The following is a 23,289-nucleotide window of genomic DNA, read 5'->3' as shown; positions in this document are numbered from 1 at the left end:
TTTTGCTGTCTATAAATTGTAGCTCAAATGAAAAAAACGTAAACAAATATGCATGCTGAAGGGTCTGGAGTAAAGGGCAGGGATGTCTGTGACTGAAATTCTGAGAAAATAAGAGGGATCAATAGATGAACAGAAGGATGGATAAAGGGATTTTAATAAAGTAAATATAATGTTAATCATAGAATCTAAGTGATAGATATATGGGTGTTCAATATTAAATTCTTTCAATTTTTTCTGTACTTTCAAATTTTTCTGAAATGTAGGGATAAAAGAAAACAACAAAATATTACTTTCAACATTTTGGAAGAAAATTATAAACCTAGAATTTTATGTACAGCTGAACTATCAATCAAGCTATTGATAAAGCTATTTTCAGCTTTGCAAGGAATCATGTGTTTTTTTTGCCTACCCAGAATCTCTTAGGACGCCATCCCTTTCTTATCAATGGGGTAGGGTCATCCTACCTCTCAACATTAGAGGTGGGCAGGTGACCCAGGTTTGGCCAACTAAGCTCACCTCATGCCTGGGCCACAGTGATTGTTCAGACATGAACCAAGCAAGGTCCGTTAAGAGACTTCCTCGGGTATTTTACTGGAACTGTCAGTAAAGTACTCTAATTTTTGCTAGGATCACAGTCTGTGAAGAAGATATGAGCCTGGAGAGATGCTGGAACTTATCTTTGCCAGATGGGAGGTAAGCTTAATTGAGCATGAAGCTGGCATAGAAGGGAACAAAGGCAAAGCATGGAGAGGAAGAAACAAGGCAGTGATGACAGTGTTTGAGCTCCTGGATTTGTTTTGGATCATAATTCTCTCTTTCTTTAAATTACAGTGGAGAAAATATCTATTTTATGTATGTATTTATGTATTTATTTATTTATTGACTTCATTTAAATACAAGTCAGTTAACATACAGTGTAGTATTAGTTTCAGAGGTAGAGTTTAGTGATCCATCAGCTGTGTACAACACCCAGCGCTCATTCCATCACGTGCCTCCTTACTGCCCATCACCCAGTTACCTCATCCCCCCACCCACCTCCCCTCCAGCAATCCTCAGTCTGTTTGCTACAGTTAAGAGTCTCTTATGGTTTGCCTCCCCCTCTGTTTTTATGTTATTTTATTTTTCCTTCCCTTACCCTAGGTTCATCTGTTTTGTTTCTTAAATTCAATATATGAGTGAAATCATATGGTATTTGTCTTTCTCTGACTGACTTATTTCGCTAAGCATATAATACCCTCTAGCTCCATCCATGTTGTTGAAAATGGCAAGATTTCATTCTTTTTGATGGCTGAGTAATATTCCAGTGTGTGTGTATTACATCTTCTTTATCCATTCATCGGTCAATGCGCATTTGGGCTCTTCCCATATTTTGGCTACTGTGTATTATAATAAAAATGTTTATGTGCTTAAAAGAGAGAGAGTGGGGCGCCTGGGTGGCACAGTGGTTAAGTGTCTGCCTTCGGCTCAGGGTGTGATCCCGGCGTTATGGGATCAAGCCCCACATCAGGCTCTTCTGCTATGAGCCTGCTTCTTCCTCTCCCACTCCCCCTGCTTGTGTTCCCTCTCTCCCTGGCTGTCTCTATCTCTGTCAAATGAATAAATAAATAAAATCTTTAAAAAAAAAAAAAGAAAGAAAGAGAGAGAGCACACATGCATGAGCTAGAGGAGGGGCAGAGGGAGAGAATCTCAAGCAGACTCCCCACTGAGCATGGAGCCCAACGCAGGGCTGATCCCACCATCCATGAAATCATGACCTGAACCGAAACCAAGAGTTGGACGCCCAACTGACAGCCACCCAGGCACCCCCAAAATATTAATAATATAGTGAGACAATCATATTTTCCCCTTGTCGTGAGTTGAAGAGTACCCCACCTAAAATTCACGTCCACATGGAACCTCAAAATGTGACATTATTTGGGCATGGGGTCTTTGCAGATATAAATAGCTAAGGATCTGTAGGTGAAGGCATCATGGATTTAGGGTGGTCCTTCTAAGAAGAGGAAAGGACACACAGTCACAGGGAAGGAGGCTATGTGAAGAGGGCAGCAGAGACAGGAGTACCGAAGATGCAAGACAAGGAATGCCAGGACTACCAGAGCCACCAGAAGCTAGGAAGAAGAAAGGATTCTCCCCAGAGCCCAGAGTCAGCATGGCCCTGCCGAAGCCGTGATTTCTGGCTTCCAGCTTCCAGAATTGTAGGAGAATAAACTGATGCTGCATTAAACCACCTAGTCTGGGATAACTTGTTATAGCCGTCCTAGGAAACAAACATACCTCTCAATAAGGAAAAAGAAAAACAGAAATACTAAGAGCAAAATGCCCACACGTGAAGCAAACCAAAGTGTGGCAAGATTTTTGAGCAACTGGTAGAATGAAAGAAGAGGATGTATTTGTACAGACGTTAAGAGCACAGTGTTTTGAACGGTTGAGGGATGGTAAACAATGGATCTTAGAGGAAAAAATCTACTCCTGGCACAACATTTGGCTGTACTGTGAACAATATTTACGTAGTCATAATAATGTAAGGCCTATGCATTGACATCACACTTTCAGAATAAATCCATCAACACAGAGCTCTTAAATACAGATTGTCAATGTGATCATCCTTGACAATGTCACCCTACAGATCTACCTGGTAGAAACTGTCTGTGGAGCGTGTGACTCTTGATCTCAGGGCCGTGAGTTTGCCCCATGTTGGTATAGAATTTACTTTAATAATAATAATAATAATAATAATAATAATAATAATAATAAAAAATTATAAAATTACTGTCACTTAAAAAAAAAATTTTTTTTTAAGTAGGCTCTGTGCCCAGCATGGAGCCCAACACAGGGCCTGAACTCATGACCCCAAGATCAAGCCCCCAGCTGAGACTGAGAGTCAGATGCCCAAGCAACTGAGCTAGCCAGGTGCCCCTCCAAAAATTCATTCATTCATTCATTCATTCATTTATTTATTCATTTATTTATTTTTTTTTAAAGATTTATTTATTCATTTGACAGAGAGACAGCCAGTGAGAGGGAACACAAGCAGGGGGAGTGGGAGAGGAAGAAGCAGGCTCACAGCAGAAGAGCCTGATGTGGGGCTCGATCCCATAACGCCAGGATCACGCCCTGAGCCGAAGGCAGACACTTAACCGCTGTGCCACCCAGGTGCCCCCAAAAATTCTTTTAAAAAAAGTTGAAAAGTGGGAGAAGAAAGAGAAATGGAAGAGCAAGGACACTAGTAATCTCATTTTACTTTGTAAGGAATTGAGAAATACTCTCAAATGTTGATGGCAAGAAAAAAGTTCAGGATGAAAAATTTACAGCTATCAAAAATTGGGAGGCAGAATGAGGCGAGATGATATGGGGGCAGTGTTTCTGAGCCTAACTCTTATCTTTCATAAAGAGCAGGATGTCTAAGTAGATAAATAAATATATGCAACTTAAAAGTACTTATATAGTATTGTTATTTAGAATTATGGAGTAACCAGCAGGGTAAAAAAAAAGAAATATGGTGGAAAGTAATTTCCTCAAGCATATTCTAGATCAAGGAAACTACATGAAGCCTACATCTGGGCAATGGGCCTGGGGTTAGGACAGGACTATTTTTTTTAATATTATCACTTCTATTTTATTACGTACATGAATGGTTTTGATAAAAATGCCAAAGAGGAGCACCTGTGTGACTCTTGATTTCAGCTCAGGTCATGAGCTCGGGGTCGTGAGACTGAGCCATCGAGCTCCACGTCAGGCTCTGCATTCGGCGGGNATTCGGGGGGGGGGGGGGGGTCTGCTTGAGGATTCTGTCTCTCCCTCTCACTCTGCCCCTCCCCCTGCTTGTGTGCTCTCTCTCTAGAATAAATAAGTAAATCTTTTTTAAGAAATGCCAAAAGCAAAGATGAGGGGGGTCAGATTATAGATGGCTTTACAAAGACTAGGCAGGGAAATTTATACTAGATTCAGGCCTGATGATGGCACTGGACTGGTGGTAAAGAGATTTAATAGGAAAAGTCCAGAAGACCAAACGTCTGGGTAGATGACAGAGGTAAGTAAAGAGGACAGTAAAGTTTTTTGGCCGGGGGGAGGGCTGTAAAGGATGGAATTATCCCCCCCCATGTCTGTGTTAAAGCCCTCCCTCCAGTACTCCAGATTGTGCCTGCACTTGGAGGTAAGGCCCTCAAGTCATAATTAAGGTCAAATGAGGTCACTGGGGTGGGCTCTAATGCAGTGTGACTGGTGTCCTTCTAAGAGGAGGGAGAGACACTAGCATGTGTGAGGATGCAACAAGAAGGCAGCCACCTGCATGCCAAGGAGAGGCCGCAGGAGACACCAAAACCTGCCAGCACCTTGATCTTGGACTTCCAGCCCCCAGAACTGTAAGGAAGTAAATTTCTGTTCTTTAGTCACCTTCAGTCTCTGTTGTTTCTGCGGGTTTTTTGCTATGGTAGCCCTGTCAAACTAATACGGGGACTAAGAAAATGGCCATGCCATGACCCAAGGCAGGACGATGGGAAGGAGGAGCGAGTTTGGGAAGACAGATACCGTCAAATTACAGTATGAGTGAGCTCGCCAAGAGTTTCTGCACTATGTGCAGTGAGGGCGGGAGCCCCTAAGTGAGCAAGGGGCACAGGCCTTTCTGGCAGAGAGGTAACAGCTGTAGGAAAGATGGGATTTCGGAGTGAAAGAGCAAAGAGAGCCTGGGGCCCCAGGGGCAGAGGAAACGGAGTATCCAGTAGAGGGAGGGCAAGAGGGGGAGAAGCCATACAGAGAAGGAACGGCAAGCTAGAAGGATGTGGAAGCCAAGAAGAGAGCATTTGAGGTAGGAAATTTTTTTTTTTTTAATGCACCAGAGAGGTCAAGAGATTGAGAAACTAGGAAAGAATAATGGATTTAGCTAAAAAGAGGTCATTGTTGACCTTTAAGAGAACAGTTTCAGTGTAGCTGTGGGGAAGGAAACCGGATTGCCAACTATGCAGTGGGTTGAGACTTTGGACAGAGACGGAGGCAAGGAGCATTTAGGAGGTCAGGGAGGCCCTGGGGAGAAACAGCACGGTTGGGGTAACGAGGGAGTATCCAAGGCCCCACTGCAGCTAAACGGGGAAGGAACCAATGAAGTGGGAAGAAGAGAGAAAGCAGGGAAGTCCTCCAGGGGGGTGTAGGATGGGTGGGAGCAGGAGGAATGGGTTTGTTTTAGAAAGGGGGGAGGTAAGACTCCCAGGGAGCTAGGAGGAAGAGGCTGTGGAGATCTTGGGAACGAGGGGTCAAGATAACTGTGGGAGCTTGAGGCTGCTTAGGAAGTCAGTGACTGGGAGGGTCAGGGACGGAAGAGGGACCTGGGGAAGGAAAGGGTCTGTTAGATTATGAGTTTCATAGAAGTCAATAAGAAATCAGTAAGAGACCTCAAGCAGTTGTAACACCCCATGACCATCGGAGCTTAAGAACTCATAAGAATAAAGAATTCAGGGCTGTCGGGAGCAGTTTATGCAACCTTGATGGGCCCTCAAGAAGCTCCTCCCTGAACCACCTTCAGTGACCGCACTGCCGTTTCCAGTGTTCTGGATTCCATCCCACAAGCTGAGGGCCCTTTATATACTCCAACGGCAGGAAGAGTCTCTGCTAGGAAGATTTTTAGTACAAAATCAACTATTCTCTGCTCCAAGTGAAGGATCTAAGCGCTCTGCAAAGGGCGACTGGCTAAAAGCTTTGCAGAGGAATATTCTGCTAAGCAAGATTAACCGAGACCTCGGTGCATGCGAGGCCTGCAGAAAGAAATGAACGTTGGAAGTAAAGATATGAGTCACTCTGCAGCTTGGTAGCTGGCACACACCCAACGGCTCAGCGGTGGCCTCAGCATGCAGCTCCTTCCTTCTGCTCTGCCAGTCTTTCTTCTGGGTGATTCATGAACTCAAAATGGCTCCCGTGGCTCCCAACCTCTCAGCTACATTCAAAGGCAGAAAACAGTGTAAAAGCCATTGTTCTCCTGGGACTGCTCTTTTCAGGGGAAAAAATGTTATTTCCCAGTAGTGCTGCAGTGGGTGTTCCCTCAAATCTCACTGGCCAAGCAAACAGATCACAGGCCTGGCTACTCTTAGGTGTTAGGGAGACTGACAAAAGTCTTGGCCACTAGTGACTTATCCCAAGGGGTGGGTATACCCCCCAAACAAAAGCGGGGGGTAGCTGTAGGGTAGGTAACAGTGTCTGTCACAGTGAATCCAACCTATACGCATAAACGTTTGATCTTAATTCTGCAGCACATTTTGTAAAATGTTTTCTGGAGTTTTTGGTTTTGTTTTTTATGACTTTTTAAATCTTTCACTCCACGGACTCTATTTTCTTGTGTGGGTGTGACTATAGTGTATGTGGGCGTTTTTCCTAATAAGGTATAAGGAAATACCTATCTGTATTTTTGTTCTAGTTGATACCTTTATAAATATAAATTTATGTATTACATATGATCCTCTATTTCTTCAGACAGGAAGAACGACTCCCTACTATGAGCACTGCTGAAATTAGGGTATTAACACTGCTTCCCTCCTTCTGCTCTTTTTAGTATTTATCTTTACATTTTAAAATACACTAATTCTATTCCATAATACTTGATTTATGAATTTTAAATGCTCTATTATCACTGGCTATTAAGAATGATTGAATCAGGGGCGCCTGGGTGGCACAGCGGTTAAGCGTCTGCCTTCAGCTCAGGGTGTGATCCCGGCATTATGGGATCAAGCCCCACATCAGGCTCTTCCGCTATGAGCCTGCTTCTTCCTCTCCCACTCTCCCTGCTTGTGTTCCCTCTCTCGCTGGCTGTCTCTATCTCTGTCAAATAAATAAATAAAATCTTTAAAAAAAAAAAAAGAATGATTGAATCAGCACAACTTAAATGACCTTCCTCTTTCTGTCACTTTTCCTCTCCCTATTTATTGTTCACTATGTACTTTCTGTCTAGTCAAATGGGAATTGGAATATAGGCGCTTGGAACTTCCAGTGACGTACAAGGGAGATTTTCTTGCTTGGGAGATTGGTAAGAAGATGGCTTTTCACTTTGATACAGAACTAGATACATGGCCTAGTCATGAAGGAAGGACCAGCTTCCGCCTCGTTATCCTGCTGAGATATACAAGGACCAGCATCTTATAATCAGTAGTGTGTGCCAGTAACTATTAAGGAAAATTTGGTAGCAGAGTCTAATATCCAGCATCTCATACTCAGCATCCACCAAAGGACTTAATCTGTATGAAGGTGCAGTTCCCCTCAGGTCTGCGTTTTTAAGTAGGCTACACATCCAGTGTGGAGCCCAACGAGGGGCCTGAACTCACCACCCTGAGATCAAGACCTGAGCTGAGATCAAGAGCTGGACACTCAACTGGCTGAGCCAACCAGGCGCCCCTCAGGTCTGTGTTTTTAAACATTCTTCTGAATGTCACTAGTAGTTTGGGACCTAAGGCTGTCCAACCCCAGATAGCCATGTAAAATGGGGCAATCCCCTTTGCCCTAAGATTAGATCTTGGGTTTGGTGTCACCCTGCTTGTGCATGCAGCTCCTGCAAACCTTGACTTTCTAGACTCTGCCTAGACCACTCACACCTCATGTCTCCTGTTCCTCAGCTGACCTCTTAATATGGGACCTCCTTTCTATCATATCACCAGGACCTGCCTAGCCTCTTCGGCCATATATTAACTCTTCTGGTACCTGACATCTTACCTTCCTGCCTGTTAGTGTCTACCAGGCCCCTCCTGGTTAGACACACTCTTAGTCCTTTCCTCACTAGACCAAGGCTGCCCCATTGCTGCTTTAATCCCACATTAGCACTTAGTTGGAAAGACAAAAAATGAGAACACTGCCCCAGAAACCAAGGAGGAGGAGTGTATGCATGGGGGAAGTTGTCTCCAACTGACTGACAAACTTTTTCTCGAAAGGCTGAGAGAGAAAATAGTTTAGACGTTGCAAGCCATGCAGTCTCTGTCAGAGCCACTCAGTTCTGCCTTTGCAGGACGAAAGCAGCCATCCTGCTATGGGGATTCCAACAAAACTTGTCTGAATTTCATTTCATGTGTCATGAAATATTCTCCTTTTGGTCTTTTTTTCTTTCATTATTTAAAAATGTAAAAAAAAAAAAAAAAAAAAAAGACTACAGGCCAGATGTGGCCTGCGGGCCATTCTTGGCCACTGTCTGGTCTATCAAACTAAATGTCAAACACTGAGCTGGGACCAATGAGAATCCTAATGGACACAGGTTCTGTAGCTCTGTCTGTTTACTTAATGAGAAGGCATATGATATCCTCAATGAGAGCTACAGAATTATTTATTGGAAGAGTCCTATATCTCAATGGGATCTTACCATTGCCCTAAGTTCAGGAATATCTAAATACCAGAAAATGGAAAAAGGAACATGTGGTCATCCGATCCCCTGCAGTTCTTTGTTTTTCTTTCAAAATTAACCAGAAATGCAGGAGGAACTGGCAGATAATAGCCTTCCTTTGTTCAAATGGCCTCCTCTAATTTATTTTAGCCACAAAGAAGACAGGATTTCTGATGTCCTAAGTACCTAAAATATTAGAGAACTGCTCTTAATCTGATTGTGTTTGATTGGCTTCCTTGTTAGTTTAGAATCCACAAGCTGAGCTGAATATTTTAACATGGATTTTACTTAGAAAATGTCAAATATTTAATTAATGAGTTTTAACGTGTAATTTTCATGATTATAGTAATCACTGGGATAATATTGAGCAGATCATTATCCACACATCCATTGTTTTACTCAACATCGTATGTTAACTTTTTTTAAAAGATAAACTTATTTTAGAATACTTTTATGTTTACAAAAACTCACAGAGATAATACAGGTTTCCCATATAACTCTCACCCAGTTTCCCCCAAGGTTAACATCTCACATTACTGTAATACAGCTGCCAGTATGAGAAACCAACATGGGTACGTTACCATTAACTAAACTCTAGGCTTCTTTTCAGACATCACCTATGCTAGACTTTTGCTAATCAAATCAAGGTAAATTATTACAACGGTGCTTCCATTTTATAACAAAAGATTAATGATTAGCTTAGTCTTTAGACTAAAAGTATATTATAATCCCAGGATATATATCTTTTAAAACTATTCCTTCCTCTTAATTGTTTTAGTGAATTCATGAGAAAGCAGCCCTGTCAAGAGTATTTTATAATTAAAAAGGTCTGAATGAGATCCTTCATCTAGATATTTGAGAGTATTCAATACATAATAGGGAATGGAAAATTAAAAAGGCAACTGTTTTATTTTAAAAAGCCAACCAAGACCAAAACCAATGCAGTTGTGACTTCCTATTAACATCAGCTGTTTTACTTCTGTTCAATCTGCAGCAGCCACAGTTTTACCATATTTGGGAAATAATAGAAAATTAGAAAGGAAACTATCTTGCTTTTTAAGCTAGTTCCTTTTTTTTTTTTTAACTTGTCTTTTCCAATAATAAACATACATTGCTTATTAAGGGGCATCTCATATGCTAGTTTACCTTCTGCACTTTGTTCATTTAAACATCCAAATTTCTTACTCCATTTAAAACAAAACACCCCACTCAAGGACGAGGCTAGCCTCCTCCCCTTGTTCCTCATCTGATGTGTCAGCGCTGTATAATGCTCTCTCTCTCTCCCACTCTCAAGGTCCACCTCACCCCTGCCCAGGCTTTCTTCTCAGCATAACTGAAAGCATTTCCCCTCAACAGCAAAGAAGTTCTGAAGGGAACATTCACCTCTCACTCAAGGTAATAGAGGGAGTTAGTTGAATAAGCTTTTCCCTTCCGATGCTAAGAGGATTAGATGTAGTCCTTTCAAGCGAAACAGATTCATTAGCTCTGTGAAGCGTTAAGACCAGAAATCCATGTGTACTGTGTGTATTTAACCTGTTAATGGCGTTTATAATTGTCAACTTTAGATGATCTGTGGGGGTGGGGGGGAGACAGAACTTTATCATGCACAAATGACACCCCACAACTCTATAATTGAGAAAGATGATACTTATTCTGCTTTAATCTCCACCAAATCTTTCCCCTACACCTCTAACATGCAAAATCATTTTTTGCTTTTTACCTGCATCCCTTCCTCTGAATAGTTCCAGGTATAGTTTTTCAGTGAACATGCAAAGGCCAGAAGACATAGGACTGGAAGGTCAAAAGGAAGGAACAGTGAGTAGTTCACGATCCAGACATTCTCATGGGTTCTCCCACAGGAAGCAATTTCTCTCCATCTTCTGGTGCCTGATAGGCCTTTAATAGGAGACAAAATGTCCTGGTTCTTAATTGGAGATAAAGGACGGAGATGGGGCCATTTAGAATGCCCATATTCAAGGGCCAAGCAGAACGGGGAGTTGGTGAAGGGTTCTGGGCAGGACCAGGAGGAGGAGGAAGCAACAGAAGGAGCAAGTGTCATGAACCCTATCACATAGTCAGTTAAGAATACAAAGTGTCTGCGGTGAGATAAACATGGCAAGTTGTTGACAGTTGTTGAATCTAGGTAATGGGCACACAGGCTTTCATAGTGGTATTCTTTCAATGTTCATGTACATACAAGATTTTTCAAAATAAAGAAGATGTGAGAAATCTGTGGATAGGCCATATACATTTGAAATTTTTCTTTTAAAAATTGGGAGAGGTGCACCTGGATGGCTCAGTTGGTTAAGCGTCCAACTTGATTTTGGCTCATGGCATGTTCTCAGGGTCGTGAGACAGAGCTCCACGCTGAGTTCCTCGCTGGGGGTGGAGCCTGCCTAAGATTCTCTCTCTCCCTCTTCCCCTCCCCCCACTCTCTAAATAAATAAATAAGTAAACAAATATTGGGAGATACTCAAATATGATGTGAACATAAAATCACAACTGAAATGTTATGATTAAACATTCATAGTCATACTTAAGAGAACCTAGATCATTTTTTCCCCCAGTTACGTTGGCACTTATTTTAGCCAAGAGAAAAAGGTCATAATGTTTTCATGCAATACATACTTGGTTCTTTACATAACAACTGTGACAAATAGCAGAAAGAATTAAAGAATGCTACACTTGTAATCCATTCGAAACAGCAACATTTTGGGTTGTACATAATTAAAGAAACATTTTCTGAAATACTGTAGTGGCCAGTATGAGAGGCTGGCCTTTGATGGGCACAGGAATACGGATTAGAAGAGAAACAAAAACACACAGAATTACTCAATGTTACACAACTTCTGTATAGTACCTTGACTTAAATTCAAGAGCACAAATTAACACTCTCCCCTACTTTTGGTGAACAACGCATATAACCTTAAATGACCTTTCCCTCTGGATTTTACCTGGGAATAGTCTTTTTTTTTTTTTTTAGTTTTTCTAATTTTTTATCTAAGAGAAGCCTGGCTTGGCATTTTTATACTTATGTCATCAATGTTAATATTTCTTGGGATTGTGGGGAGATTTATATATATATTTTTTTTAAGATTTTATTTATTGAGAGAGAGAGAGTGCACGCAGGAGCAGGGGGGAGGAGCAGAGGGAGAGAGAGAAGCAGGCTCTCCGCAGAGCAAGAGCAAGAAGCCCGATACGGGGCTCGATCCCAGGACCCTGAGATCATGACCTGAGCCACCCAGGAGCCCCCAAGATTCATATTCTTTACAGTGGATCAGCATGTACTGGACCTCCTGCTACGTCAGTCTCCGGTGTCTTCAGGGTATTTTGTGCATCAGTATATATAACAATCTCATTCGTGTCGGTCTCCAATACCATTCCCCCAGCACCATTTCTGCAAAATACTGTCAACCTTGTCTACAGGGAGAATTAAATCCAGTTCAGACATTTTCAAAAATACTTGTCAAATGTTTCTAAGAATACCTGAATTAGATCTAAAATACCAACTTCGCTCTCTAAAGAATCCACATGAAGACAAAATATAATGCTGTGTGTAATGTCCATAAGTCAGTTTGTGGTCAGATCCTCCAATTAATAGCCCTCCTTCTAGGAGGTTTACAGTTTCATCTTTCTTGGGTACTAAATGGAAAGTCTCCCTGATGGTTTGCTGTTGTGGGTCTTCACAGTCGGGCAGGTAATATGCGGACAGCCACTGCTTCCCATGGTTGTTGAAAATGAGGGTCGCCCTGATGACCACCGGGTGGTGCAGGGCTGACCTGGCGGATGCTGGGGGCCAGTCTGGGGCAGGCGAGAGAGTCCCCCCCACCCACCGGTGCATTTTGTTAGCCATCCTCTCCCTACTTGAATTTTTTAGTTGTCTTTTTGTTTCTGGTTTCCATTGGTTTTGCTTGTTTACTTATTTTGGAAATTTTCAAATAAACATGACAGCAGAGATAATGAATGGGTATAGAAGGGAAAAGAATGGGTATGATAAACACCACCTACCCCCCATCCACTTTCAATGATTACCAACATTTCCCAGCTTGTTCCATGTGTTCCCTGCACTGTGTTTTCTTCTTCTGGAGCATTTTAAAGTAAATCTAGACAGACATCATATCATCTCACTTATAAGTACAGGAATACTTTCTAAAGACAAGGGGCTTTTCCTTTTTTTAAAATATGCCAACAGCACCATCATCACACCTAACAAAATTTATAGTGATTCCTTAATAGCATATATTTTGGAGTGAAGTATTAAGTTTCCAATAATTCTTAATATAATTTGTTGTATTTTCTTATATTCTTAATTGGCCCTCTAAAGATTGAAGTAATATAATACTGAAGAAATAAATATCTATATTGGCTATGGGCTGAATGTTTGCATCCCCCAAAATTCATGTGCTGAAACCTAATTCCCAAAGTGATGGTATTTGGAGGTGCGGTTTTTGGGAGGTGATTAGGTCATGAAGATGGAGTCCCCATGAATGTGATTAGTACCCTTATAAAGAGACCCCTGAGGGATGCCTGGCTGGCTCAGGTGGTAGAGCGTGTGACTCTTGATCTTGGGGTCATGTTTGAGTCTCATGTTGGTATAGAACTTACTTTTTCTTTCTCTTGATACATGAATACTTTTTTTTTTTTTTTTTTTGAGAGAGTGAGCAAGAGAACACAAGCTAGGAGGGGGCAGAGGCAGAAGCTGACTCCCTGCTGAGCAGGAAGCCAGACACAGGGCTCAATCCTAAGACCCTGGAACCAAGACTGACCGAGCCATCCCGGTGCCCCGAATAGTTTTTTCAGTAAAGTATTTATTTTTAGTAATCTCCACTTCTAACGTAGGGCCCAAACTCACGACCCCAAGATGAAGAGTCACATGCTCTTCTGACGGAGTCAGCCAGACGCCCCAGATTACTTTACAACAACAACAACAACGCTCCCCAGAGAGCTCCCCTGCCCCTTCCACCATGCGAGGATGCCCATGAATTCAGAACGGGTTCTCACCAGACACCAAACCTGCCTGCACCTTGATCTTGGGCTTCCCACCCTCCAAGTCCGTGAGAAATAAATTTCTATCTTTTATAAGCCACCCAGTCTATGGTATTGTTGTAGCAGTCTGAACTTATGCAAAGGCCTTGAAGAAACTGAAGTTATGGGCACCTGGCTGGCTCAGTCCGTAGAGTGTGTGACTCTTGATCTCTGGGTTGTAAGTTCGAAACCCGCGTTGGGTGTAGACATTATTTAAAAAAAAGTACAATCTTTAGGGGCGCCTGGGTGGCACAGTTGGTTGAGTGTCCGACTCTTGGTTTCGGCTCGTGTCCTGATCTCGGGGGCTGTGGGACTGAGCCCGTGTCAGGCTCTGCGCTCAACACGAGTCCACTTGGGATTCTCTCTCCCTCTCCCTGCCCCTCCCGCTTGCATGTGCTCTCTCTCTCTGTCAAATAAATAAATAAATCTTTAAAAAAAAAAAGGGAACTGAAGTTCAACAGGAAGTGTTGTGATAAAAGATAAATAACAGCACTGGTGCTCAGAAAAAACAAACAAGGGGAATTTTTAGGTAAAATCTCAAAAAATATTTGACTTAACAATATTGCCAAAAGTATGGTAAAAATAAGTATTGTTACAGCTTATTAGTGGGCATGTAATTTGGTTAGCGTACCAGCCACATGGCATGGTAAAAGGGTAACTGAAGGAAGTTTGAAGAGAGGATTATTTATAGATGTGCTCAGAGTTGAGGGCACCTCCGAGGGTTGGTGAAGCCGCAAAGCCAAGCAGCTGCAGGAACTGGCTGCCATGGCCCCCGTGGAGCCAGGGGAGGGAGCTCTGACCACGGCGGGAGGGGGAGGGGAGCAAGCCTGGGGCTCCTTCCTCCCACCCTGGCATCCTGCACCTATGTTTCCCACAGGGAACCTGACTGGAAGTCGGTGGGTGAAGACACTGTCTGATACGGTTTTATAGAGGTCATCCTCCGAAGGTACAGAGCAGAGCGGAGAGAGGTAGTGTGTATTTATCCAGAGGGGCAAGGGGACGATCAAACACGGAGATAAGTTCATGCTATCTACTGGTTTTATTTATTTATTTTTTAAAAATTTATTTTTAAAGATTCTATTCATTTATTTGAGAGAGAGAGAAAGAGAATCAGGGAGAGGGGAGATGGAGAAGCAGGCTCCCCACTCAGGGGAGGGCCCGATGTAGGGCTCGATCCCAGGACCCTGGGATCACAACCCGAGCTGAAGGCAGATGCTTCACTGACTGAGCCACCCAGGCCCCCTATCTACCAGTTTTAAATGAACACCTTTGGATCTAGCAATCTGCCTTCTGAGAACTCACCTTACAGAAAAGCTCAAATGTAAATCAAGTTGGAAAACAAAAAGATAGGAGTATTTTGTATTTGTCAAGAGCTTACTGTGTCTGAGGGACCGAGCAAGGCATTTTACACCGCATCCTCACAAGAACCCTGGGAGTTTGGCACCATGACTGCTTGCATTTAACAGTTAAGGAGATTACAGTTCCCTAAAGCTAAGACAGGGCCACAGAGTTAATCAGTGACAATACCCAGACTTAAAGGCATTCAGTGTGACCCCAGTGTCCCAGCTCTAAGGAAATCCATGGCAGACTGTCTGCAAAAACAAAAGCCTGAATACAACCTCAACGGGATTTGGAGACAAGGGAAATCAATTATGGTGCATCTACACAATGAGATACCATGTAGTTTAAAAAAGGATGGAGCAGATCGACATGTGCTGCTACGAAAAGATACACAGTACATGGGGGAAAAACAAAGGTATGGAACAGCGTGCCCACTTGTACCTCAACATGAAAGGTATGCAAGAAACTGAACAAGGGTTATCTTCTGGTTACCAGAACTGGTAATCAAGGGAGAATTTTTCAGCATATACCTTTTAGGATATATGTTATATATGCTAAATGTTGATATATTATTTTTCAATAAATATGTGATTTTAATATATGTGCTATTTTTCAATAAACGTATGATTGAATAAAAAGTCACATACATACACATGCAAACATACATAAAGTGTCCAGAACTGAACAGTAACAGGTAATATTAATAGAATACTAACCTAAAGGATTTTTTTTTAAAGTTTTATTTATTTAGTTGAGAAAGAGAGCAGAGTGAGCGAGAGAGAGAGAGCACGAGCATGGGGCTGGGGTGGGGGCGCAAGAGCAGAGGGAGAGGGACAAGCAAACTCCCCGCTGAGCAGGGAGCCCCACTGGGGCTCAATCCCAGGACCCTGGGATCATGACCTGAGCAGAAGGCAGACGCTTAACTGACTGAGCCACACAGACGCCCCTAATCTAAAGGTTTTATAAGTATTATCTCTGAATATTCAGAAGAACCCTATTAAGTGGGTATTACCATTACCCTCATTTTTAAAAGGGAGGAACAGAGGAACGTGGATACAAAGAGATCAACTTGTCCAAGGTCACCCAAGGCAGCAGAGCTGCTATTTAAACACTAGTTGCCATTCTGGCTCTCGAGAGCCAGGGCTCCTAACTTCTTAATGAACGATTATTTTTGTTTCTGATAATTTGGCTTAATGCCGTATTAGCTTTCTCAACAATTACACTGTAGAGCTGCAGGGCTGCTTCATTTTAATGCATAAGCAATTTTCTAAGGTTTCTGTTTGCTTTATGAATTGTTACCAAGCCTGGTTTCCTCCTTGTATTTGTACAAAAATCTTTTTTATTTATTTTTAATCTCAGTGATTTTTTTTTTTTTTTAGATATTTATCTTTAAGTCATCGCTATCCCCAACCTGGGGCTCAAACCCACAACCCTGAGATCAAGGATTGCAGTCTCTACCCACTGAGCCAGCCAGGCGCTCCAACAAAAGTCTTTTTTTTTTTTTTTAACCTAAAAATATCTCTTTACATTTATTCTAGTTAAAATATCAACCTGTTGGTTTGGAATTGGGATTCCAGCCTGTAGAGATAGTGGTGAATCTAAACAGGCTGGAATCCCTTCCTCGCTTGAGGATAATCTTTAAACCTGACGAGCACAGCTCCTGTGCCAACGTGTAAATTACTGGCAAAGCTGCTACGCTGGAACGTGAGTGACGGGCAGATCTGTGCGACACCACCTGCACTGGCTGACTCTGGTACATTCATTAATCAACACAGTTTGTATGGTTTAAACTGCTGATTCATCTGTCCCCATTTCTTTATCTGTCCCCAAGGACAACATGCTAGGTTTTGCTCATCATTTTGCTGGAATTACCAGTTTTATTACACTGATTTAGCACTATGATTGCACCTCCGTCACCACCCCTTTTTTTTAAGAGTCTGGACTGAAGGGACTTGTTTACAGAACACAGGTGGGCTTCTGTCCCCACGTCATTCTTACAGACGACTCTGCCAACTATTTGTGTAGTGCAGTTTGCTCACAATTTTACCAACAATTTAAATTTCAAATTTACTAGTCCCTATTTTGAGAATTAAACTTTCTCCTCTTTTTTTTCCCCCAAAATTTGAGATTTGTTTCTTTGCCCAGTCTTTCGGTTTCTCCTCATGTGTCCTGTGATTTCTCAAAGACTAATCACGACTCAGACCATATGGGCCGATTCCTACGTTATCCTATTTTATATAGTTCTAGACACTTCAATTCACTTTAAACACCTGCATTATCATTTGATGCTCTTACACACTCTTATTGGGCCTCAATTCTTTCCTTTGTTAAAACTTGGCAGATTAGGGGCGCCTGGGTAGCGCAGTCGTTAAGCGTCTGCCTTCGGCTCAGGGCGTGATACCGGTGTTCCTCCGCTGGGAGCCTGCTTCTTCCTCTCCCACTCCCCTGCTGTGTACCCTCTCTCGCTGGTTGTCTCTCTGTCACATAAATAAAATAAAATCTTAAAAAAAAAAAAAACTTGGCAGATTACTATAAACCCTGCTTTACGAAGGGGGTGAAGAAAAATCACGGGGTATGTTCCTGGCTTATTGTTATCTCTTGGCATTTATGTTAATTCCATCAAAGCAGCACAGAATACTGCTCTTCCTGTTTCTTTGTAAATCCAAATATGCTTTTACCAGCCCTTCCCCTCCCGGCCAGGTGGGAGGTCTGAGAAAGTCTCCCTGTTGTCACCTCCATCCTGTTGTCCTAGAGAAGCTACTAACTGCCCGGATCCAGGTCAGTGGCTGGGATACTCTGCTAGTGGGGGGGAAGGGGGGTCACCACAGGGCACTCTTCACTCCCCCTGGCTGACATGGTGCCCTCCAGGCAGGTCGGACATTTGCTGTTTTTCTCTTCTCTGTTTACGTAAAACTTCAGGCGGTCTCAGTTCCTGCTTGGCAGAAAGATTTAGGTCCTGAGCCTAAATTGTGTCCTGCAGCCCCGTTGACCAGTGAGCTACAAAGGGCGTTACAGGAACCCAGTACAAATGAAGGGGAACCTGGTAGGGGTTCCTATATACACTGTAGACACATCTTGAGAACCTTCAAGGGAGCAGAGATGGCTGGGCTGAGGCAGGGTCTGGCGGTCCTGAGTCCTCCCCCAGGACTGGCTTCGTGAGCGTGCCCCCGAGCACTTGCCCAGGGCGCCCGGTGCTTGGTTTTTACACTGGTCTTACCATCTTGAAATTAGGAGCAATTTTCTTTAACACGGGGACTCCCGTGATCACCTTGCACTGGACCGGCCCAAATGACGCAGCCAGTCCTGACCCGGCCGTGACTGCTCACAAAAACCTTAAGCTTCTAAGGGGGAGGCTATAACTCCATCTGTTCTAGGTTTCACAACACTGTATAGGGTTTTGCTCATATTGTATTCATTTTGAGGAAGGTACGCACCCTTTTATCTTCTCGACAAGCCTTTTAAAATCCTGAACTTCTGAGAAAACTCTGTGCTCACACTGGTCCATCAGACGCCTCCCTCCTCTTCATTTTCACAGACATGCACAATTGGGACTGGAGCTTGTTTTTCTAATTTTCATAAACACTCTGGAGTCTTGAATCCAACATAAACATGGTTGGGGGTATATGTGGCTCCTTTTCATTGAATTTCTTTTTCAATCTACTTTCCATAAATCTATTTCATATCTAACCCATACATTCCCCGAAGAAAAGAAGTTGCATTAGCAAATCTGTAACACAAATAAGACATCCTGTAATTCCCCGGCCTTCTCCTTTCCACGGAGGGTAGCGTGGCCTTAGCTCTTCTCATTTCTCATTCACCTCCTTAGATGGACCTTGCTCGCCCACGACAACTCTCTTTTCTTTTTCGATCTGGTAGGAAGAAAGTGATTCTTTCATACACTCATTTCAAAATTATTTATCAAGTCTCTTGCAAGAAAATAGCCTTTCTTGGGATGGCAGAAAGTAACTTCGCTCTCTCTGATAGATTGATTCCTTATGATTTCTCTTCAGTTTAAGAATGTGTCAACTATCTAGAGTAAAGGTCAGCAAAACATGGTCCTCGGGCCAAATTCAGCCCATGGCCTGGTTTTGTCTTCCCTGAGAACTAAGAATGGTTTTTCTTTTTTTAAGGGTGGTAAAAACAAACAAACAAGCAAACAGTATGCAATAAAGAAAGCCTAAAATATTTAGTATCTGTCCCCATAGAGAAAAAAGTTCCCCAACCCTGGATTTAAAGAAGTTTAACAATTTGCCCTCCCTCTCCACTGAAGTCAACAGAAAAAATTACTCTAGGCTTTGGCAAAAGCAGTCTTCAGCCTCCACTGGGTCCTGAATCCTGGGTTTCCTCTCTGTTCTTTCTGCATAGTAGCTGTTTCTAACCATTTCTACTGCGCCTAAGAGCTTTCCATTGGGCTCTAGGCTCTTGGCAAGCCCATAGACCTTTCTGAGGAAAGTCGTCCCAAACACAGGCTTTCTACGTAAAATATTTGTGGTTTGTGCTCTTTGCCAGAAGCCAACCCTGCTGTCCGGGCAGGAGTCCAAGGCAGCTGGGGGAGTGGGAGAACCTCCCCTCCAAGAGGAGGGTACAGTGGCTCTCTTCCCGGTGGGGATGCTCCTGCTGGGGAATACTGGTAGACCCACCCAATCAGGCGCTCTCTTTCATAGGGCCCACAAACGCTTAGGTGTACTCAGAAAGGAAGAGCCTCAAAAACTCAGGTTATTTGGGGCACCGGGCTGGCTCAGTTGGTGGAGCATGCAACTCTTGATCTCAGGGTCATGAGTTTGAGCTCAACATTGGGGGTAGAGATGACTTAAATAAAATTAAAATCGAAAAATAAAAACCCTCAGCTTATTCACTCAGTTCTCAGAGGCCTGTTGCTAATCTGTGACCCAGAGTGACTGGCGAGCTGCTGCGGGGGGCTCCTACACCATGTCTGGGCCCTGTACCGACGTGCCATGTACTCCCACGTGTGTCTCCTTGCAGTGTATGCAAGCCTTAATAGTCCATGACACTTGCCAGCCTGCATCCATTTCCCCTCTCTCCCAGGGGGTCTTGCTCCTACCACCCCCGCCTCTGCAGCAAGCCTGCCCCTTGCTAAGCCTTGTTCAGGCCTTTCAGTCTGCCACAGGGAAGCGTGTCTGCATGGCCGACCGAGGGGGACAGACGGGGTGGTGTTACAGGACACCCCTCATGCCTGCCCCCGCGTGGACTACATAGCCGTCCAAACTGCGAGGCTAGTCCTCTAACCATCGCCATGGGCTGGCGATTCTACACAGCATCAGATAAAATACTCCTTCCTGAAAACAATCTTTTACGGTCAGTTCCAAACAGCTGTAGCAGTTACTGTTGGGTTTTCCTAAAATACATGTATAAACTGGAAATGAGCACTTTTTATCATTCCGTTAATAAACATTGTACCCTCCATGCAGGGGTTCAGAGCCCTCGTGGTTACGTGGCTGGCATCCCACAAACCCAGGCACGGCCACACCCAGCTCATTTGGAGAGTACGCATCCAATGAATCATTGCAGTTCACTTTGGGTACAGTTCTGTGTCCAGCCCCTGGCATACTATATTTTTGCTTTTAAATACTAAATTGAGAAAAGAAAAATGATAGCACAGTGATTATAAATAAAGGCACCTGGGTGGCTCAGTCAGTGAGGCATCTGCCTTTGGCTCAGGTCATGATCTCAGGGTTCTGGGATTGAGCCCCATGTCATCTCCCTCTGCCCCTGCCCCCCTCTGGGGCGCTCTCTCTCTGACAAATAAGTAAGTAAAATCTTTAAGAAAAATAAAATAAAATTCAAAATTGTCACACAGCGCAAGTGGAGAAGTGTGATATATGTGTTTGGTAAGTACAAATTTTAGTTCATACTTGAAACAAGTTACTAAATTGAGTAAATCTTTAAAGTTGACATTTCCTAAAAAAAAAAAATAATAAAATTGACATTTCCTCTTTTTTAATTAATTGTTTAAAACTGGAAAGTGACTCAGATCCAGTCAGGGGCTCCTAGGTGGCTCAGTTGGTTGAGCGTCCGACTCTGGGTTTCAGCTCAGGCCGTGATCTCAGGTCATAAGATAGAGTCCCACATGGGGCTCCACGCTGGGTGCGGAGCCTGCTTAAGATTCTCTCCCTCTCTGTCCCTCCCCTCCTCTTAAAAAAAATAAAAAAAGAACATATCCAGTGGTACCATTTAGTATTTTCCCCTAAACTGTATCTTTTGCATGCAATACAAAAGTATCAAAGTATTGCTCTCCCCCTTTTCTTGTACTGTAATTTTTTTATCAAAAAATTTTTTCTTACTCACATATGTACAAAGCTCAAAACAGAAAATTTTCACTTTCTGCATTTGCTTTCTGGTCGTTTTACTATTTGCTTCATTTCATGATTCCTGAAAATAATGTTTGTTTAAAAAGATCCACTCTAAAGAAACCAGTGCATCCAGACACTGGAATATTACTCAGGACTGAGAAGAAATGAGTCATGAAGAGACATGGAGGAAATTTAAACGCGTGTTACTAAGTGAAGGAGGCCAATCTGAAAAGGCTGTGTGCTGTAGGATCCCAACTAAATGACGCTGTGGAAAAGGCCAAACTATGGAGACAGGAAAGGATTAGTGGTGGCTGGTGGTTGTGGAAAGGGAGGGAGGAGTGCGTGGAGCACAGAGGGTTTTCAGGGCAGTGAAAATATTCTGTGTGATATGACGTACACACATCATGACACGTTGGTCCAAACTCACAGAATGTACAACACCAAGAGTAAAGCCTGAGTAAACTATGGACTCTGGTTGATAAAGTTGTATCAAAGTAGCCTCATGAGTTGTAACAAATGTACCACTCCCGTCCTGGAAGCTGACATCCAGGGGATGGGGGCACAGGGCATTTGGGAAAATTCTATACTTGGCTCAATTTTGCTGTGAACCCAAAATTGTTCTTAAAAAAATAAAGTCTTAAAAAAAAATCCACTCTGGGTGTTTAATGAGCTCAGTACCTCTCTGGGCGTCCCTCTTCTAGTCCTCGTGCTTAGCTCCCATGCTCTCCCGCCTTCCTGGTTGCCTTACCTGTTTTTCCCTTGCCCCCCGCAACCTCTCCCTGTCTCCTCTCTAGCAGCATATAAACATGCTCAAGCATTTTCCTGCCTTGTCTTCCCTCCCCTGCCAGATTCCTCTGGAGCTTTCTGTGCTTGCTGGTTCCACACGTTCACCTGTTCCTCTATCCTCAACCCGCTGCAGTGTGACCACAGTACCCACCTCTAAGATGCCACGCTCGCCTGCTTTATCCTGCCTCTTGGGTTGCTCTCTTTTCTCCGTCTGTGTATTACGTATCGGTCCTCAGACTTAGATCCTGAGATCCTTACCTTTCCCGCTCCACAATGTCTGAGGGATCTCAGTTACCTTCAGAGTGAGGACACCTAGACCCAAAGAAGAGGAGAGATCTAAGATCACATCGTGTGACAGCAATAGAGTGAGGGTTGTGTTTAATTTAAGTTGACTGTGTGCTAGACACTGTACTGGGGATACAGATCAGAATAGATGGTATCCCTCCCCCTCCAACTTTTGCAACTTGCATAGCCCTTCCCTTCTCCCCCATTCCATCCTCCCCCGTTGGGCCCCTGCCTGTCTAGCTTCAGGTCTCAGTTTAAAACGTCCCTTCGGGGCGCCTGGGTGGCACAGTGGTTAAGCATCTGCCTTCAGCTCAGGGCATGATCCCAGCGTTATGGGATCGAGCCCCACATCAGGCTCCTCCGCTATGAGCCTGCTTCTTCCTCTCCCTTACTCCCCCTGCTTGTGTTCCCTCTCTCACTGGCTGTCTCTATCTCTTGTCAAATAAATAAATAAAATCTCTAAAAAAACAAAACAAAACAAAACAAAAACCGTCCCTTCACCTGCAATGTCTTCCCTAACTACTCTTATGACTAGCTGGGCTCTTGCCCTCCTGTGTGCCTCACAGCACTGTCTACCTACTCCCGTGCATTTCTTTCTTTTTTTCTTTTTTTTTTTTTTAAAGATTTTATTTATTTATTCGACAGAGATAGAGACAGCCAGCGAGAGGGAACACAAGCAGGGGGAGTGGGAGAGGAAGAAGCAGGCTCATAGCGGAGGAGCCTGACGTGGGGGCTCGATCCCATAATGCCGGGATCACGCCCTGAGCTGAAGGCAGACGCTTAACCGCTGTGCCACCCAGGCACCCCCCCATGCATTTCTTATTATGCCTTGTAATTGTATGCTTGTGTATTCTTTCCCACTGGGGCCTCCATGTCTTACGGTTGTAAGATCTTTCCTCTGCTTAAGCTGCAAAGAACAGAGCAAGCCATGCCACTAGGAGCCACACCAACTCCTCTACTTTGGGCAATGGATAATAAGCTCATCAAGGGCAGCAGGACTATGTCTGCAGGCACCGTCATATCCATGATACCGAGTGCAATACCTGGTATTTGGTAATTACTCAGAAACTGCTCTTTGAAGAATGAATGGAAACATGAATGAATGAACCACTTGACTTCATGCTAAATGTTGGACTAGAACTTTGACAAATGTCCTATTTCTTGGGCAGATAAAAAAATAATAGAGTAGGAGGGCTC

At 43.4% G+C, this 23,289-nt stretch overlaps 2 pseudogenes; both read right to left on the bottom strand.

The window, feature by feature from the left end:
* The window catches only part of LOC109489077, a 56,459-nt pseudogene that overhangs the window by 13,230 nt on the left and 19,940 nt on the right, over window positions 1–23,289 (bottom strand).
* On the bottom strand, window positions 6,609–13,589 carry LOC117802266 (annotated as a pseudogene).

Source organism: Ailuropoda melanoleuca, chromosome 5 (genome assembly GCF_002007445.2).
Source record: "Ailuropoda melanoleuca isolate Jingjing chromosome 5, ASM200744v2, whole genome shotgun sequence".
In the NCBI taxonomy this organism is placed as follows: Eukaryota; Metazoa; Chordata; class Mammalia; order Carnivora; family Ursidae; genus Ailuropoda; species Ailuropoda melanoleuca.
This window is presented reverse-complemented; position numbering and strand designations above follow the sequence as displayed.